The sequence below is a fragment of the Macaca nemestrina genome, chromosome 2 (genome assembly GCF_043159975.1).
Source record: "Macaca nemestrina isolate mMacNem1 chromosome 2, mMacNem.hap1, whole genome shotgun sequence".
NCBI classification, from domain to species: domain Eukaryota; kingdom Metazoa; phylum Chordata; class Mammalia; order Primates; family Cercopithecidae; genus Macaca; species Macaca nemestrina.
The window spans coordinates 31,540,443-31,558,803 of record NC_092126.1 but is presented as its reverse complement, the minus strand read 5'-3'; the positions used below and the strand labels follow the sequence as shown (position 1 = coordinate 31,558,803).

The 18,361-nt window shown below is 46.0% G+C and overlaps 1 protein-coding gene across 4 annotated transcripts in view; it reads right to left on the bottom strand.

Annotated features, from left to right (window-relative positions):
- Window positions 1-17,173, bottom strand: part of LOC105490417 (raftlin, lipid raft linker 1) — a 203,413-nt gene extending 186,240 nt beyond the window's left edge. For 2 of the 4 annotated variants that reach the window (XM_011756010.2, XM_011756009.2), the window contains exon 1: window positions 16,963-17,173. The gene's annotated coding sequence lies outside the window, so the exon portion shown is untranslated. Of the gene's footprint in view, window positions 1-16,307; window positions 16,329-16,595; window positions 16,615-16,962 lie in introns of those variants that run through there. The other 2 variants (XM_011756007.2, XM_011756011.2) reach the window with 2 other exon arrangements.
- Window positions 17,174-18,361: the final 1,188 nt, after the last annotated feature.

The window sequence follows — 18,361 nt, the reverse complement described above, 5'->3', positions numbered from 1 at the left end:
AGAAAGGACTCTTCTATCAGGCTGGCGGCAGGTTCTAAAGGGTGGCAGAGTTTCTCCATACTGAGCCCTGCTCGAGACCTTGATGGGAGCAAGGCTGAGTGAGGAGTGAATAGGCTAGCAAGCAAGGGAAGGCACTCATGCCCACACCCCTCAGACTCAGGCAGACCTGCCTTGCTCTGGAAGGCAGGGTGTTTGAAGACCTCCAAGAAGGAACCTGTTCCTCAAAAATCCTCCCACTTTTGCTACCTTATTATGTAAATTATCATATTAGAGGTTCATTCCTTTGAATCAGAATTACCTTTCCTAAGTATCTCCTCTGAAATGACAAATATCTCCATGGGAAGGACAACAAGCTAAGCTCCTGGTAGCCACTACCACTTTAGTATGATTTTATTTTGTCTATAATTTTTAATTTATATTTAATGTATTTGATAAAGGACAATTTCCTTGATAGTAGAAAGGAGAAGGTTACCAGGATGAGAAGAAAGATTTGGAAAGGGTTGGGGTGGGGATCAGGAGAGTACCAAGAAGTACTAGAAAACTCTTGTGATTCACAACTTTGAGTTTAAAGTTTCAATCAGACTGTCCCAACCTTGAGGCTTCTGCCCCAGCTCATCTCAAAGGGCATTATGCTTGATATCACAGGACATAAAGGGGCTCTGGGCAAATTATCCATGTGATCAGACACAGAAAAGCTAAACAGTATGTTAAATTCAACCAAATTTGGCTTGCGGATGCCTCCACACTTGAGTCATTACATAAGGAACTGCAACTTAGTTTAGTAGGTAAACTAAGTGAAAGCCTAACTTAGGATGTATACTTCTGTAACAAATAGCTGAGTCTCAGCCAATCACAGCAGCAGAGATGCAGTCAATCACAGGCAGCGAAGCCAAGCCAGCTGTCTCTGTACCTCACTTCTCTTTTCTGTACGCAAAACACTGCCAGGATGTGTTTCAGGCAGGTCACTGAACCTGTTCTCGTTCTGAGGCTGCCCGATTTATGAATTTTTCTTTGCTCATTCAAACTCTGTTACATTTAATTTGTATCAAGTTTTTATTTTAATAAATACCAGCCAACACCAAAACTGTAATATCATTGAATGCTTGAATCTCAAATTTTAGAGATTGATTTCTCTGGAATGCGTGCAACCCTAGTTTAAGCAACTGTTTCTAAAGCACAGCCCTCTTTGGAAAGGCAGACACAGGAAGTAGTTGCTGGCCATCAAAACCTTAGTGTGAAGTAGTTCCTCCTACTCTTGTGTAGAGGCAGCTACCCTGCTCCCTGCTACCACACCCGCATTCCTTTTGTTTCTCCCTGGATTTTGTCTCTCTCCACCAACTCCCACCCCTGTCAAAATAGGAAAGACTTTTACATCATTCCAAAAATGTCTATAGTATGCTCAAAACAAGTCAGAAAAATCTAGCTTACAAAAAGTAGGAAAAATAAGCTGTAACAGTGACTTGCACACTATTGCAGAGTTTTCTAGGCTACACTGTTTACCATGTGACATTCCCAAACCATGATCACATTAGAATCCTGCAAGAGGATGGAGGCAAAAGATGGGTATGTTGCTTTTGAGGGCAGTGGGAGGGAAGGCAGAGGAAAGGGTCTAAGGAATAGTACTGCCAGATGCAGACAGAAGACACGGATGTGCTGCACATTCCCTCACACAGACACTCAGGGAGTGTCTCGGTGGAAGGACATCTCTCACATGGGTCAAAGTCTCTAGTAAGGTAGAAGGTAAATGGTAAGTAGGATGGCTCCAAAATCCACTGACATTCCTCCTATTGAGCCTATTGAGAGGTGAGGTCTATGTCAATTACCCTGAGTCTGGGCTCCACGACGGCTTGACCAATAGAATCTGATGGAATTTAACACAGTTCCAGTTTCTGGACCCAGCCTTAAGAAACTTGAGAACATTTGCTTGCTGAGTCTTGTGGTGCCTGCTCTTGGAATCCAGCCACCATGCCATGAGGAAGCTCAAGTAGCCCCAAAGAGGGGCCCATGTGGAGAGGAACCAACAGCCAGGACCAACTTGCTGGCCATCTTGCCAGCAAGCCATGTTGGAAGTAGATCTTCTGCCTCAGTCAAGCTGCTGATGCCATGTTAAGCAAAGACAAGCTGTTTCGCCAAGGCCTGCCAAAGCTGCAGATTCCTGAGCAAAAGAAGCTACTGTTGTTGTTTTAAGCCTCTAAGTTTTGGAGTGGTTCATTTATACCATAAGCAACTTATACACCAAGTCTGCTCAAAATGACCATGGCCTGCCACTTCCTTGGCACCTGCTGAAGTTGGCCTGCTTTTAGGGCCCCTGTTTCAGCCATTCACCCTTTGAAGGGCATCTGGGTTGTTTCTGGCACTGGCTGATTATGAATAAAGTGGCTATAAACATTTGCATAGAGGTTTTTAAATGGACATAAGTTTTCACTTCTCTAGGGGAAATACCTGAGACTGGGGTTGTTGGGTTATACGGTAGGTGCAGGGGCCCTGTTAACGAAAAAATGCTTCCCTTTAAACGTGGAGGATGTCCACATACTGCCCCCATGACAGGTGTATGGAAAGTGAGACCTCTCAAAGGTCAGCTAGCCCCTGCTCAACTGGGGCATCAGTTCACCAGGTGGAATCATGCCCAACGGTGCTATTCACTGACTTTTTCTCTGGTTGTTGCTTGTTTTTGTAAAAAACACATGCTAAAAGTCACCTGTGTCTAGTGAGACTCCCCTAGTACTTCATGTATGCTCCACCCTGCTCCCACAGCTCCACCCTTCCAAATTCCTATGCTCACCTCATATTGACACCCAATGTCGATCAGATTACCTATTTTATGTGTGAGTTCATTGTTGGATCAGCTTTGATTGACAGTTGTTCAGGCATTCGTTTCTCTTTTTATATTTTTGTCTTCTCAGCAGACATCCCTGAAACTATGTGTATGGGTCTCCCGAGCATTAAGGTACCAAGAAAAACTTTCCTAGAAGTCTTCAAAGGTAGAGGAAACGGAGGAGGCCTTTCCCCATTCCTATGGTGAAACAGTGGGGAAATAATCAAAACACACATACAGTTCCCCAGCAGAAATTGGTAAGGGTAATTAGGAACTAGATGCTTTCTAAAGAGGAAAATAAAGAAATCAGAAGGGCCGGGCGCGGTGGCTCAAGCCTGTAATCCCAGCACTTTGGGAGGCCGAGGCGGGCGGATCACAAGGTCAGGAGATCGAGACCTTCCTGGCTAACATGGTGAAACCCTGTCTCTACCAAAAAGTACAAAAAACTAGCCGGGCGAGGTGGTGGGCGCCTGTAGTCCCAGCTACTCGGGAGGCTGAGGCAGGAGAATGGCGTGAACCCGGGAGGCGGAGCTTGCAGTGAGCGGAGATCAGGCCACTGCACTCCAGCCTGGGTGGCAGAGCGAGACTCCGTCTCAAAAAAAAAAAAAAAAAAAAAAAAAAAAAGAAATCAGAAGAAGGTTCTGAGACCCGAACTGCAAGAAGAGGATGGTAGACATTGCAAACGATCTGGAAGCAAAGATCCCTTGAACGGTGTTGTTCTGGAAAAAAATTGGGCTGAATCAAACCTTAAGTGGGATGTCTCTTTGGTACACGGTGGACCAGCTTCTTACAGCAGCTATTAGTTCCATGAGGGAGGGAGCTTATGTTCCAAATTCATTCATCCATCCATTCATTCAACTCACATTTATTAAGGTCTGCTTTGAGTCAGGCACTTGGTTAGGAAACACTAAAACTGGGAAGGCCAGGCCCTGCCTTCAGGGAGATCACAGAGACGATGACGAGATACCCATGGTGCAGTGTAGCTGACTGTTCCAGAAGTCTGGACAGAATGCGGGAGCATTCTGAACAAATCACTGTTCTATAAAACACAGAGATGGGTGTGGTGGTGTGCACCTGTTGTCCCAGCAACTTGGGAGGCTGAGGTAAGAGGGTCTTTTGAACCCAGGATTGCGAGGCTGCAGTGAACTGTGATCGCGCCACCTCACTGCAGCCTGAGTGACAGAGCAAGACTTATCTGTTACAAAACACACACACGCACGCACACACAAACACAGCACATCGCCAAATACTTGGCTCCAGAAGAAGCTGACCAGCAATGGGGCACAATGTCCTGTGTCATTTTAAATGTTCTATAAAGACACATGCACACGTATGTTTATTGTGGCACTATTCACAATAGCAAAGACTTGGAATCAACCCAAATGTCCATCAGTGACAGACTGGATTAAGAAAATGTGGCACATATACACCATGGAATACTATGCAGCCACAAAAAAGGATGAGTTTGTGTCCTTTGTAGGGACATGGATGCAGCTGGAAACCATCATTCTCAGCAAAGTATGGCAAGAACAGAAAACCAAACACCGCATGTTCTCACTCATAGGTGGGAACTGAACAATGAGAACACTTGGACTCGGGAAGGGGAACATCACACACCAGGGCCTATCATGGGGCGGGGGAGGGGGGAGGGATTGCATTGGGAGTTATACCTGATGTAAATGACGAGTTGATGGGTGCTGACGAGTTGATGGGTGCAGCACACCAACATGGCACAAGTATACATATGTAACAAACCTGCATGTTATGCACATGTACCCTAGAACTTAAAGTATAATAATAAAAAAAAATAAAAAAAAAAGAAATAAACCACACTTTTGTGTTATATCCAAAAAAATAAAAATAAAAATAAAAATAAAACGTTTAAATTATTATTTTAAAAGTATCCTAATTTGTTTCTGAAATGCTTCCCACGATGTCCATAAAAACACTGGAAAACCACTTCAAAAGGATCACCTTCTTAAAAGATTATTTTTCGGCTACAATGTAGAAAAGCCTTAGTTTAAAAGTTCATTTTTACTATCAACTAGCATGCACACATTTAAATAATGGGGGCAATAAATGTAGTTATATTTTCAAATACAAATTAGTTTCATTAAGAGTAAGCCCTCATTTGCCACACTTGCTGCTAATCTAAGGCAGCCTGTAAAGCTAATTTTAACAAATGCCAACAGCTAGTGACAAGCAACCAGAGATGGGGCAATTATATGCAATGATGTTGGATCAGCTGGCAACCCCATTTTTTATTTCTACACTCAAATTCTGTATTTGAAGACACAAGCATGTTTATTACTTCATTCAGTCATCCAAAGTAAGAACTGATCATCCAAATTAAGAAGTCTTTACATGATAACGACATCTCTCTAGATCCAGAAATATAAATTAAACTTAAAAAATTCAGTAGAGTATTCAGATGGTGTTTTTGCTGTCCTGCAACAGAGTCTAAGAAACTCTAACATGTACCGGTTGAAAGTGTTCCTGATCCAATGTCAAGGGTAAAGAACAATCTATATCAAACCGTATTAATGTATGGTATCGCTTTTTAAAAGTGCTTGTGTATTTGTTTATAAAATCCTTATTTTTGAAAAACTGGCAGTTCATAAACCACCTGTTAGCAGAACTTTTTTCGGGGTCATGACACTATGGGCTACATTTGCAAGTTTTCTTTGTTGAGCATGCATTATTTTCATGGTTGAAAACAATCAGGGGCACTTTGGGAGGCTGAGGCAGGTCAATCACTTGAGCCCGGGAGTTCAAGACTAGCCTGGGCAACATGGCAAGACTCTGTCTCTACAAAACAATTTTAAGAAGAAATTAGCCAGACATGGTGGCATGTGCCTGTGGTCCCAGCTACTCAGGAGGCTGAAGAGGGAACATTGCTTGAACCTAGGAGGTCGAGGCTGCAGTGAGCCATGATCTCACCACTGCATGATTGTGCCACTGCACACTACTGCCCAGCCTGGGCAACAGAGTGAGACTTTGTCTCAAAAAAAAAAAAAAAAAAGAAAAGAAAAGACTATGGATATCACAGCCAGCCTCCAGGACGGTCCTCAGTGATCCTCCCGGTATTCACACCCTTGTGTGGACCCCTCCCACAGTGAATAGGGCTGACCGGCGTAACCAGAAGAATACGGTGGAAATGAGTGTGATTTCCCAGACTAGGCTGTAGGAAACATTGTGGGTTCTACCTCGCTCTCCCAGATCTCTCGTTCTGGGGGCAGCCAGCTGCCACGTTGTGAGGACACTCTATCAGCAGGATGAAGTTCCACTGCAGGGCGATGAGGCCTCCTGCCAACAGTCAGCACTAACTCAACACCCATGTGGAAGTAGATCCTACAGCCTTTGGGCCAGCTGACATCCTCACTGCAACCTCATGAGAGATTCTAAGTCAGAAGCACTCAGTTAAGCCACTTCTGGATCCCCGACTCAGAGAAACGATGCAAGATAGCATGTTTGTTGTTTTAAGCCTCTAGGTTTTAGGGCAATTTACCACCCATCAACAGATAATTAATCCAGGCTGTTCACGTTAAGAGTCTTGCTCCTATATGAGAAGCGGCATTGTGGAGTGGTTGAGAGCTGACTCTTCAGCTGCCAAGTTTTGGCGTAATTTGTGACACAATAAAAGATACCTAATAAGAGTGGTGTTTGCATTATAAGAAGAAAACACTTGCTTACCCCCCACTCCTCCAACCCCCACAACCTACCACCATCTCAGTCCATCTCAGGAGGGGTCTGAACCTGAGTCCATCTCTGCTCCGCTGCTCTCCAGCCACCCTTCGCTAAAAATAGCTCCCTCTCTGAACCTGCTACTCAATCTGTGGACCTCAGACCAGCAGCAGCATCCGGGATCTTGTTAAAAATGCAGAATCCCAGGCCCCATCCCAGACCTGCTGAATCAGAATCTGTATTTGAGCAATAAGTGATTCCTTAAAGTTTGACTCACAGTACAGTTTGAGAAACGCTGGGCTGTGGCCGTGGCTCTTAATCTTGACTGCACTTTGGAATCATCTGGAGAGCTGTGAAAAGCCCTGATGCTCAGGCATTTAGGGGTGGGGCCAGAGCACCAGTATTTTGAAAAACCCCAAGTGATGCTAACATGCAGCCAGGGTTGAGCATCAATGCTCTAGGAGCAAACCCAGTCTTTTCCCACTCCTAACACTCTTCAATCTCCTAATAGCCAGGAATCAACAGGGCCCAGGATGTCTCCTACAGCCTCACATCCAGCACTGAGAACCACAGTTCAGAGCTCAGCCACACTGATCTGCTTAGTTCCACATCCCTCAATCTCCTGAATCTCTTTCTACCTCAAACACCCCTTCCCAGTCTCCTCTGCCATCCTCCCAGGCAAGCACAGGCACCTCCTACATTTCTGTCCTCCTCCATCCTCTTGCCTCACTTTTCCAAAACTATTTTAATTATAAACCACTTCAAACACATGGAAAAGTACAGAAAATGAGATGTCTATGGATCCACCACCTGGATTTAACAAGTGCTTACATTTTTACCTTATTTGCTTCAGATATTTTATTTTTGGATAAATAGACTTCTTGACACAGTCCTCATGCCATTCCCTTTCTCCCTATCTTTCTATCCCTGTGTGTACTCTTTTACAATCTATATATAACATATAACACCCAGAACAACATATGGCAGAGATTCTGAGGATTTCTCAGTTTGTAGTGCCCTTAGTTCCTCTGCACATTTTTTAATGGCATGCCCTAGATTAAAAAAAGTATCCAGTAGTTTCTTTTATTAAGTAGTTAGGTCCAAACAACTTAATACTTATTCACAGCCTAACAACAGTAGCCTTTCAAAAAAAATAGCACACATAAACTGAAAGAAGAAATATTTTTTCTTTCATTCTTAACTAACCACAATTACTCACTAATGGGATGTGGGCATCTGTTGGACACTGCGCAACTTCTCAAAACTTGGAACCACACTGAACACCACCACCCTGATTCCCACTTCCACACCGATTTTCTTAGCAACTACCCAAAATGTAGCTTGTAAAGATATGACATCATCAAGAGTAATGTGGTACCGTCAGATGTCGATATTGCGAAGTGCCTCAAGCTAGTACTTAGCGTGGTATCTGACAGATGTTAAGTATTGCTGCATTTCCCTCGAAAATGTGAAATATCCCTTGGCCACCCTGTGCATTTGCTGCAGTGCCTTGGGGTATCTTAGCCCAGAATTTGGGAACCACCAATATATAGTATTATGTATGTTCAAAAAAGTTACTTACATGCTATTGTCTCTCCCTTAGCACTCACACTCCCTCTCTCGCCCTAACTTAACCTGCTCCAGGCAAGAGCTCCCCAGCCTCCTTCCCAGCCTGTCTGTCTTCTCTCCAGCTCCAGGCAGACATCCACAAGAACTGTTTCAACATTTCCACCTGGAACTTTCTCTCTTCACCTGAGACTTTCTCAGCACTTCTGGAAGAATATGCCCCACAGAATGCAGCACCTTGCCCAACAAGCCTGCTCTTCCTCCTGCATTTCTCATCTCTGGGTAATACCACTGCCCTCCTAACATCCAGGCCCAAAGCCCCAGTATCAGCCTGCTCCCGCCACCATCCTCACCCTGACATTGGCCCACCAAGAGCTGGTGGATGCTATCCATCCCCCCACTTTATTCTCCAAACCAATCTGCCATCTCAACAGCAACCAATGCTTTCCTGGAATCTGGCTCCCCCTCATCCATCTAATTCCTATCTCCAGCTTTTCCCACCTTAATCATTTCACAGCACATAAGTGGCTCAAACAGCATAATCACATCCGCTGTGCAGCTCGGAGTCCTCAGCCTCAATCTCACTCAACCCTCCCTCCTTTCCAGTCTTACCTCCCATTGTTTCCCTTCACAGTTGACCCTAGAGTCAAGTCAGGCTAAGCTACTGCAATCTTTTGTACACCCTCAGAACTCTCCAGGCACCACCATTTTCCTCCAGTGAACTTCCACCTGACATTGCTTTCCTGTACCTCTCATCCTCTGTATTAATCACAGATCTCCAGAGAAACAGAACTAGTCAGATACGTGTGTGTGTGTATGTGCGCGCGTGTGTGTACACCCAGATACAGAGAGACAAATAGAGGTATTTATTATAAGGAATTAGCTCATAAAATTGGGGGGCCGACAAGTTTAAAATCTTCAGGGAAGGCCAGAAGACTGGAAACCCAGAGAATAGTTGGTGCTGCAATCTTGAATCCAAAGGTGGTCTGGAGTCAGAATTCCTTCTCGTGGATCTCAGTATTTTTTCTTAAGGCTCTCAACTGAATGGATGAGGTTCACCCACATGATGGAGGGTAATCTGCTTTACTCCAAGTCTTCTGATTGCACAATTCATCATGCCTAAAAAATAACTCACAGCAAAACCTACCCTGGTGTTTGGCCAAAAACTAGGCACATAGCCTAGGAAAAACTGACATAAAATTAACCGTCACACTCCTTCAAGGCTGAGCTCTAAGAGGATTGCCACTTTAGGCCATTGATTCATCCAATAAATAAGTAATGAGCACTTACTATATGCAAGGTCCTGTTCTAAATGCTAGTGATACCAAAGTAAAACGAAAGGGATTCACACAGTAAAAGAACAAGCCTCCCCTCATGGACCTTACCTTCAGAAGCCGAGAAACAGGCAATAGACAAACACATAAAAATAATACATAAAATTCCATTTTTAAAGTATGCCAACTAGAACAAAAATAATGCAAGGGAGGGGTAGCAATCACAGGAGGAGGTACGATGTTTTAAATACAGGGATCGCGAAAGGCCACACCCAGAAGGTGTGTGGTTTAAGCAAAATCATGAAGAAGGCCACAGAGTGAGCCATGGGATAAGGGGGAGGGTGGGCTAGGCAAGGCAGTGGCAGGTGCAAACAAGCTGGGGTGTGGCGCCCCTGGGGAGGCTGACCAGACCTCAGGGTGAAGTCAGACAGGGCTTGGGAGACAGAACGCAGGTCTGGCCGGGCCGTGAGCACTTCAGCTTTACCCTGACTGAGGTGGAAGCCTCTGGAAGGTTTCGAGCTGAGGGAAGACATCAATTACTCCAGCCATGACAGACTATGAGAGCAGAGAGCCCAGATGACAGTAAGTAGACGGACGAGCAGTGGTCAAATTCTGTATATGTTTTGAAGGTAGAAAACGGGATTGATTGATGATTTAGAAAAAGGGGATGAGCAAAAGAGGGCATCCAAGACACCTCTAGGGTTGGTCACCAGCACCTGCAAGGCTGGAGTGGCCATCTTCTGAGATGGGTAGAGGAAGCCAGGAGTTAGCCATGTTAACTCCATCTAAGCAGAGGTGTGCAGTGGGCCACTGGATGTACCATTCTGAGTCCAGAGGAGAGCTCCACAGCTCTTGGTAATGCCTCATCTCCCCACATGACAGTAAATTTCTGGAAGGCAGCAAGCAGGTCTTCTTCATCCCCAACAGCAGCTATTCCAATGCCCTGCCCGTAACAGATGCACAATAAATACCTACTTAGCAGCATCTTTTGGGAATAGGAAAGACACTTATCTGGTACAGGATGGTAAAGGGCATTTGGAATATTCCCTGTATGGCTCTCAAATTCACTTTCTTAACAGTACAGCACAGGGGTTGGTCATACAGGCTCTGGAACCGGACTGACTAGGTGCAAATCTTGTGCCCTTATTTCTTACCTGTGTGACCTCAAGGAAGCCATTTAACCTCAGTTTTCTCGTCTGTAAAATGGGGACAACTGCAACATCTACTTCTAGGGTGAGGACTAAATAAGGTACGGTGAGTTAATATTTAACAGGGCTCAGAAGAGCTCAGACACATGGAAAGAGCAGTATAGATATTAACCATTTTAGTACTCCACTAGGATTACTTGTTGCCCATTATGAAGATGCCTTTTGACCTATTCTGGCCAATAGTCATGATTATACCACACGGGAAAGGGCACACTGAAAAGGGTATCATAAGACACTGGAAAAGCCCAAAAGGCCTCTCTAAATTAAAGAAGTGTTTAAACAAACAACCTGATTTCTTGTGCTTTATATTTCCAAAATTTGCTAATACATGATATGATCAGGTTCCATTAACCAGAGTCTATGATTAACCAAATCTCTTCCTACCCAACTTTCTAAGTAAAATCTATTACAACAGTTCCCCCAAATCTGAGGAACTTGAGCGGTATTCCATAAAAGTTGAAGGATTCCTCAGGACAAAGGGTAAAAGGCAAAGTAGGGAGTTTCAAAACACACACACACACACACACACACGTACATACACACACACACACACGTGCATATCCACAAACACGCACATACATACACACACAATACACATGAACATACACACATACATACACATACACACACATACACATACACATGTACACACACACATATACATACACACACATACACACACACATGCACACATCCACAAACATGCACATAAATACACACACAATACACATAAACATACACATACATACACATACACACATACACACACATACAGACACATATGCACATGCATACACATACACACACATACACACACATACACACACACATACACACATACATATACACACACATGCACACAAATGAAAGCTGATAGGCCCCCATAAAGAATAAATTCTAACCCTCAAGGAGGTCTCCCTATGGAACAACAAGATGGGACATTTCAGGTGTAAACGCCAGAGAAAGCTGTCAGTGAGGTGCATCTGGCTTCCTGGCTGAAGAAGTGTGGAAACCTCCAGTGTGGGATCTTAAAGTAGCATAAGAGTTTGTCGGCATCAAACAACGGAGCCAAGCATAGCTTATGTTGATTTCCCGCTTCCGGCTGGACTGGCTGCTTGCGGACACCTGAGGAGTGCCTTCCTGTGTTCTGTGAGGCTGGTTCTGGAGTACCGTACACCACAGCAGAGGCGACAGCCCCAGGACCAGTCCTCCACTGTCCCATGTAACTGGGACACCAAAGCTGCCAGCCTTCTCCATCACTCCCTGCACCCCGGAGGCAGGTCAAATCCAGGAAAACCCCAAATGAAGCTTTCAAGTACCCCAAATGGTGTCTCCTCCATCTCAGTCCTGGCAGGTAGCCATCGCTGCAGAATGTGACCTGATTTTCCAGCTCTTTGGTTCTGGCCCACTGAGAGTGATTTTTCCTCCTGAATTCAGCCCAGGTAGGGAGTAAGTCACACAATTGCATATTTAAAAGCTGAACGGAATTCTTATTTGGAGAGCAAGGAATTAGCCGGGTTCAAGTAGTGGCTATCGCTTGCCTGCTGTACCAATCTTTTATGAGAAAGTGTCTTGATAAAATATGCAATGCTAATAATGAAAGCTCCTTAGGGGCCCAGGAGAAAAGGGAGACTCAAATGTATGTCAAAACCTGAATGTGAATGGGAGGAAAGATCACATGCACGCATGCACATACACACCTTTAAAAGGTAAACATAAAAGCAACATCTGGCTAAATGTATCCCTTTGTCAGTGAAAAATAGCATAAACCCTAGCCAAGTGTGTTACCAATTCTTAAACCGAAGGGTAAAAAGGAAACACTTACTACAGAGCAGTACTATCAAACAGAACTTTCAGCAATGATGAGAACACTGTCTGCGCTAATCAGTTCAGTAGCCACTAACCACATGTGGCTCTGGGCCACCTGAAATGTGGTGACTGAGACTGAAGAACTGAATTTTAAATTTTCTTTTATTTTAATTCATTACATTTAAATGTAAATAGCCACATGTAACTAGTGGCTACTGTATGGAACAGTTCAGCTGGCAACATCTTTCTGTTCCTTCAATAAAATTGTAATCCTAATCAACCAATAATATTTTAAATTATCATCAAAATTAGTATAAGCCCCTGGCTGTGCCAAACTCAGTAAGCTTAAGACAAAATGAAAACAAACAACAACAACAACAACAACAAACTAAAGAAAATGATTGCTGTGTATCATTTCCTGTAACTCTGTTGTGATTATCTAGTTTACATTTCTGTTATACTATGCCTCTGTGTATTTGGAAATCCATGATTGTAGACAGATTTTGCCTTCAAAAAGCCAGAATGTCACAGTCTCTTCCCTTAAGGTCTTAGAAAAATGAAAACGTGAACTTAGGGAAAGTTAACCTCGCAGTCTTCAGTTTCCTCAGGGCTGAAGTGAAGATACTGTAAGTACTCGCCTCTCATGAGGATCAAATTCAGATAATGCGTGCAAAGTGTACAACAGTGCCTGGCAAAGGGTAAGCACTCAGCAATTGGCAGCTGTAATTATTAGTATTTTATTAACAATATTAAAATAGGTAATAAAAAGAACAGTGCTAATACAATGAAAGTTTACACTGAGCGAAATCTTCCTAGGCCCAAACCCTTTGAACGTGTTTTCCAAGCCATGGTAAAGTGCCCTCTGGTAAAATACATCTTGGGGCCCTGACAATCTTGACACCCACCGTCAACCTGCAGAGAGGCCATCACCCAGATGGGTATCACGAGTCACAAAATCACTCAGCCCATGTTTACTGTGCCCCTACCCTCTGGCAGGCACTGCGCTAGGCTTTTAAGGAGGAGGGAACAGTCTCCAAACACAGTGCAATGTCTCAAGACTCTGAGCTGTCTGCCACCTGACTCCTGCAAAGCGTGGTCAGCACTGGGACACCTTGATGAGATGCAAAAAAATTCATCCTGGAGTCCCACTCAGACGGAAAGGTTCACTTCCTGTTTCCTAGACCAGCCAAGGGCAAGCTTTGGCTGCTGGCACCACAGAGAGGGACTAAGTTATTAGGGGACCTGAGGGGCACAGGCCCATTTTCTCAGTCAGGACAATAAGAGGGGTGTTGACAGGCCACATTTCTCACTGAGAGGCCAGATCACTTTCACAAGAGAGTCATTCTCTGAGTCTTCACAAAGCCAAATCTGACCTGCCCCTCAAAACAAACACAACCCCTTTTAATAGCTGGCTGTCCAAGCCGGTGAAATCCAAGGGGAATCTCCACCAAGTTAATATCAACCATACTAACAGACCAGAAATCCCCCGGGAGTCTCTAGGCAGAAGCTTAGTAAAATTCTGTAGGGCTTGGGGTTATTTTTCTTTTTATAGAAAGCACTCAATCAATCTTCTTTCACAACCAAGGGTACATTCCCCTATGGAATTCCCTTCTCTGAAAATCTCTAAAAATAAAATATTCATCTGATGGTCTGCAATGATTTAAGCTTAAACCCATTTACAGGCAGAGTCAGGACTTCCTATGGCCCCTCCACCTATAAAAACATGTTCCCCACTGCCTCAGGTTCCCTCTGGTCCCAGAAGAACACTAGTCAAACCAAGCTCTTGGCTTTAAGATAGGAAAGACAGGGTTGAAGTATCTGGAATCTCATACTCATATTCTTTGCTGGTGAGAGTATAAAATGGTATAACCATGTTGGAAAAAGGTCTGGCAGTTTCTTATCAGGTTTCCATATACCTCCTTTCTGACTCAGCAATTTGCTACTAGGTGTTTACCCATGAGAAATGAGAACACATGTCCCTAAGGAGACCTGTACACAAATGTTCACAGCAGCTTTGTTCACAATAGCCAAAGAAAGAAAGAAAGAAACTAAAAGAAAGAAAGAAACTAGAATAATCCATGTGTCTATTAACAGAATATACAAACAAACTGTGGAGGAGACGTGCTCCAGAACATAAGTCAGCAATAAAAAAAGACCAAATCATGGATACAACATGGATGAATCTCAAAAACATGGTGAGCTTTACACAATACTGTAGAATTCCATTTACAGGAAGTTCAAGAACAAGTGAAACTCACCTATGATGAGATACGGCAGCAGTTGCCACTGAGAGGGTGAGGGCAGAGAATCACTGAGAATGAGGATGAAGGCACTTACTGGGGTGACAGTAATATTCTCTGTCTTGATAAGGACTAGGGTTACACAGGTGCATGCATCTGTCAAAACATTATGCAAATGGTACTCTCCAGATTTGCACATTTCATTACATGTATATAAATTTTATCTTAAGGAAACCATGAACACATATTGAAGTCTAAATAATAAAATGTGTACTAAAATGTTTAGGAATGCCTGTACCAACATCTGTAATTTACTTTAAAATGCATAAAACAATCCGCTGGACTTATGGATGGATAGAGGGATGGCTGGATGGATGTGTAGTTAAGCAAAGATGGCAAAATGTGAATTAGACTCTAGGCATGTATATAGAGGTGGTCACTGCTCTTGCAACTTTTCTATATCTTAAAAAATGGGATGGGGATAGAGTCACAGTGTACTCTCCTTAGTCCACCAAGTTAGAAATCTGGCAAAGCACCGATGCCCCACCAAGCCATGGGACCACAATTCTGCTAAAAGAGAAGACTGGAAGAACACAAGTAGCTTTACAGGAACTCACATCACTCATGCCAAAGATTTTCTGCTTGTTTCCCTACAGACAAAGCAATTATTTGAATGTAAGCCAAAAATTCCTGCTCAAGAGGGAGAAAGAGAACTCACTGACTTGTATTCCCAATTTATTATCTTTCAATTCCTGTACCAAATCTACTAGCTAACTGCACAACACTCCACTTCCATTTGCCCCAAGTCCATACAGCCAAAAAGCAAACAAAGAAAAACCAAGCCAGTGACTTGACATACAAATGCAGCCAGAGGATGACGTGCCAGCCCTGGGGCTTTGAATTACTCAGGCCGGCCCGAAACCCCACTGAAGGCAAAAGAGGATGCAGAGCTCAGCCTGAGGTTACAGTGATTTCACTGAGGTTAGCGCACACGCACCAAAGAGCCCCAAACAGCTTGCTTTGTAACCCCTCTGTGGGGTTTGGTGACATCTGGGGTCACTGGAACTTCTTTGGGATTCAGCTGTTCAGAGGTACAAATTAGGAATCCCGGCAGCAGGGGGCAGAGGGGAGCAGAGTGGCCCTACCCACAGGCCCGGAGGTCGCTCACATTACACCCGGCTTCCTTCCTGGCAAGGCCTTACTTATCCTGAGATGACACACGACGGCAGGGGTTGGAAGATGCCCAGTCTAATTGAGCGCCAGCTCCTGAAACAGCTGTACCGACTACAAGGGTTTCAGCACATGAGTTGCTGGAAACTGGGGTGGCCACTGACAGAGATTAAGACTTTTTTTTAAAAAGTACTTCTTGTTTGTTTGTTTTAAGCCCCCAAAGAAACTCACTGACACCACCCAGCGTCCCAAGGGATCACCCACAACCACACAGGGCAGCTGAGGGCAAGCGCAGAGGCACAGAGAGACAGTAGGCAGCGCGCCTGGGTCTACAACCTTGGCCTCCACGCGGTTCTTGCTGCCAAAGGCAGCGACACCGGAGGTGAAGGGCACTAGCCCTGGCCTAGGACTGGGGTGCGCGTGCCTGACAACGGGGCTTCCTGAAATACACAACCACCTCCTCCTCGTCCAGACCCATATCCATCCTGACGTCCCTTGAGTCTAGAGAAGTGGGTTAAGACAAGGGAAGAAAATCTCTTACAGAAGAGGAGATGCCCGTTTTCAGTGCTGGGGACTCTCCGCACCCCGCGTCCCTGTGCTTCTAGTGGTTCCGGCGCTTCCTCGAAGCGCGCGGCGTGTCTGCTCTTACAGGTCCAGCACCTCTGTCCCCAGAGCAAACCCACCTCCTAGGGCACACGCAGAGGGGCAGTCAGGCACCGCCTCCACCCTGCCCCACCCCAGCCGCGCGCACCCCTGAAACCTGCACTCCGCGACCAGCTCCCGCCTGTTCTTTTCCGAGGACCCCAGCGGCAGTGTGTCCTGGACCCACCTGTAGCCTCGAAGCTCCCCCACCTCCGCGTCCTTCCTAGGCGCTTCTGAGCCTGCAGAGCCCACGACCCCCAACAGGCTGCTCCGGAGTGCCTCTCCCTACATCGCTCCAGGAATGACTCCCCCACACCCGCCCTCCCCCCCAAAAAAAGTTGGCCCAAGATCCAGGCGTCCCATGGATCAGCCCAGGTCCCCATCCCACGCGGGCCAACGGGGGCTGCTCTGGCAGCTCCGGAGCCCCGGCACAGAGCAACCTGCAGGGAGGCGCCACGCGGGGTTCCCACTACCCGCCAGGGACCCGGTCCACAGGGCCAAACGGAGGGGTCTGTGCCGGTCGACACCCCAAGCCCTGTCGCGCCCCCACCTACCGTATGGGACCGGCGGAGGAGAAGGCGCGGGCGCGGGCTCCCTGAGACAGCGTGTTCCGTCCCGGGAGGAAAGTTTGTGCCATACAGAGGAGGCGGGGAGGACAAGGGCGCCGGTGGGTGGAGGAGGGGGCGGCGGCGCCGCGTGCTCCTATGTCTGTCCCTCCGTTGATCAGTGCGTCGGTCCCTCCCCGGAGCCCGCGGCCGCCGCGCTCTCGCTCGCTGCGCCCAGCGCCCGGCGCGCTCCGGCTCCAGCCCCGACGCGCCCCCGCCGCCGCCGCCGCGCGTCCGCCGGCTACACTTCCTCTTCCTCTTAACTCATGTGCAAAATATGCTGCGCTGCATCTTCAGGGAAAGCCTCGCGGCCCCTGACAGCAGCCGCTGGAGCCGTGGGCCCGCCCAGCTCTCCCTGCGCCCCCTCGGAGTTCCGCACGGTCACCTCCACGCGGCCGAGCTGCAAGCGACCCTGGCAGCCTCAGAACCTAGGGGTCAGGGGCACACCGATCCTCCCTCCCAGCGCCTCCTAATCAAGGTTGTGGGCTGTCAGGAGAGCGCCTGGGAGACTAGGATCCCTCAAGATTTGAGCCGGGATGCTGAAAGGGCGACTGCCATTAAGGTGCTGATGGCTGGGGGTGGGGTTGGGGCAGACTTGAGAGAGGACCATTTCTGGATCCCATTCCACAGGTGGGAGCATCCGCAGACATCTCAGGTGATGCTGAAATTATCTCTTGCGAGCTAGTGCTTCAGGGAAGGGTAATGCCACTGTCTCCCTTGCCGTCCCCTGGTCTACCTACTTAAGATGTCCAGAGGTTTGAGAAGATCTGGAGAATAACCTTGCGTGGCAACTTGAGGCACCCAAGGAGAAAATTATATAAAGAATGAATGAAGCACCAGTAAACCAGGCTGCATTCGTAAAGTGAAGATATGAGGCAAGGAGCCATTAGAAAATATTTTCTTCCTAAAACTAAACCAAGCAGAATTACAGTGTAGGGGTTAAGAGGGGGAACCCTAAAGTCAAATGGTCAGGGTTGGATTCCTGGCTTTGGTACTTATTGGCTGTGTGACTCGGGGTAAGTGACTTAACTGCTCTGGGCCTATTTGTCACATAACACTTCTTCATGGGTTATTATATGTAAAGTGTTTAGGAACCACTCTATAACTTAGCTATTATCATTATATAAGGGACTAGAACAAGAAGGGTGCAATAATCTAATTAATTATCTCCATTTTCTCAATGGGCAAAGAAGGCCCTGTGTGGGCAAAGTGAAGCACTGGAGCCCACAGGGTGGAGGGCTGCTTTAGGAGCCCAGCAGTGTTTCGATCAGGTCCTTCTGGTACTAATCACATTCTTCCTGCAGGTAAGGAAGCACTATTTTGTTTTCAGGGACTCTTCCTGTTACCA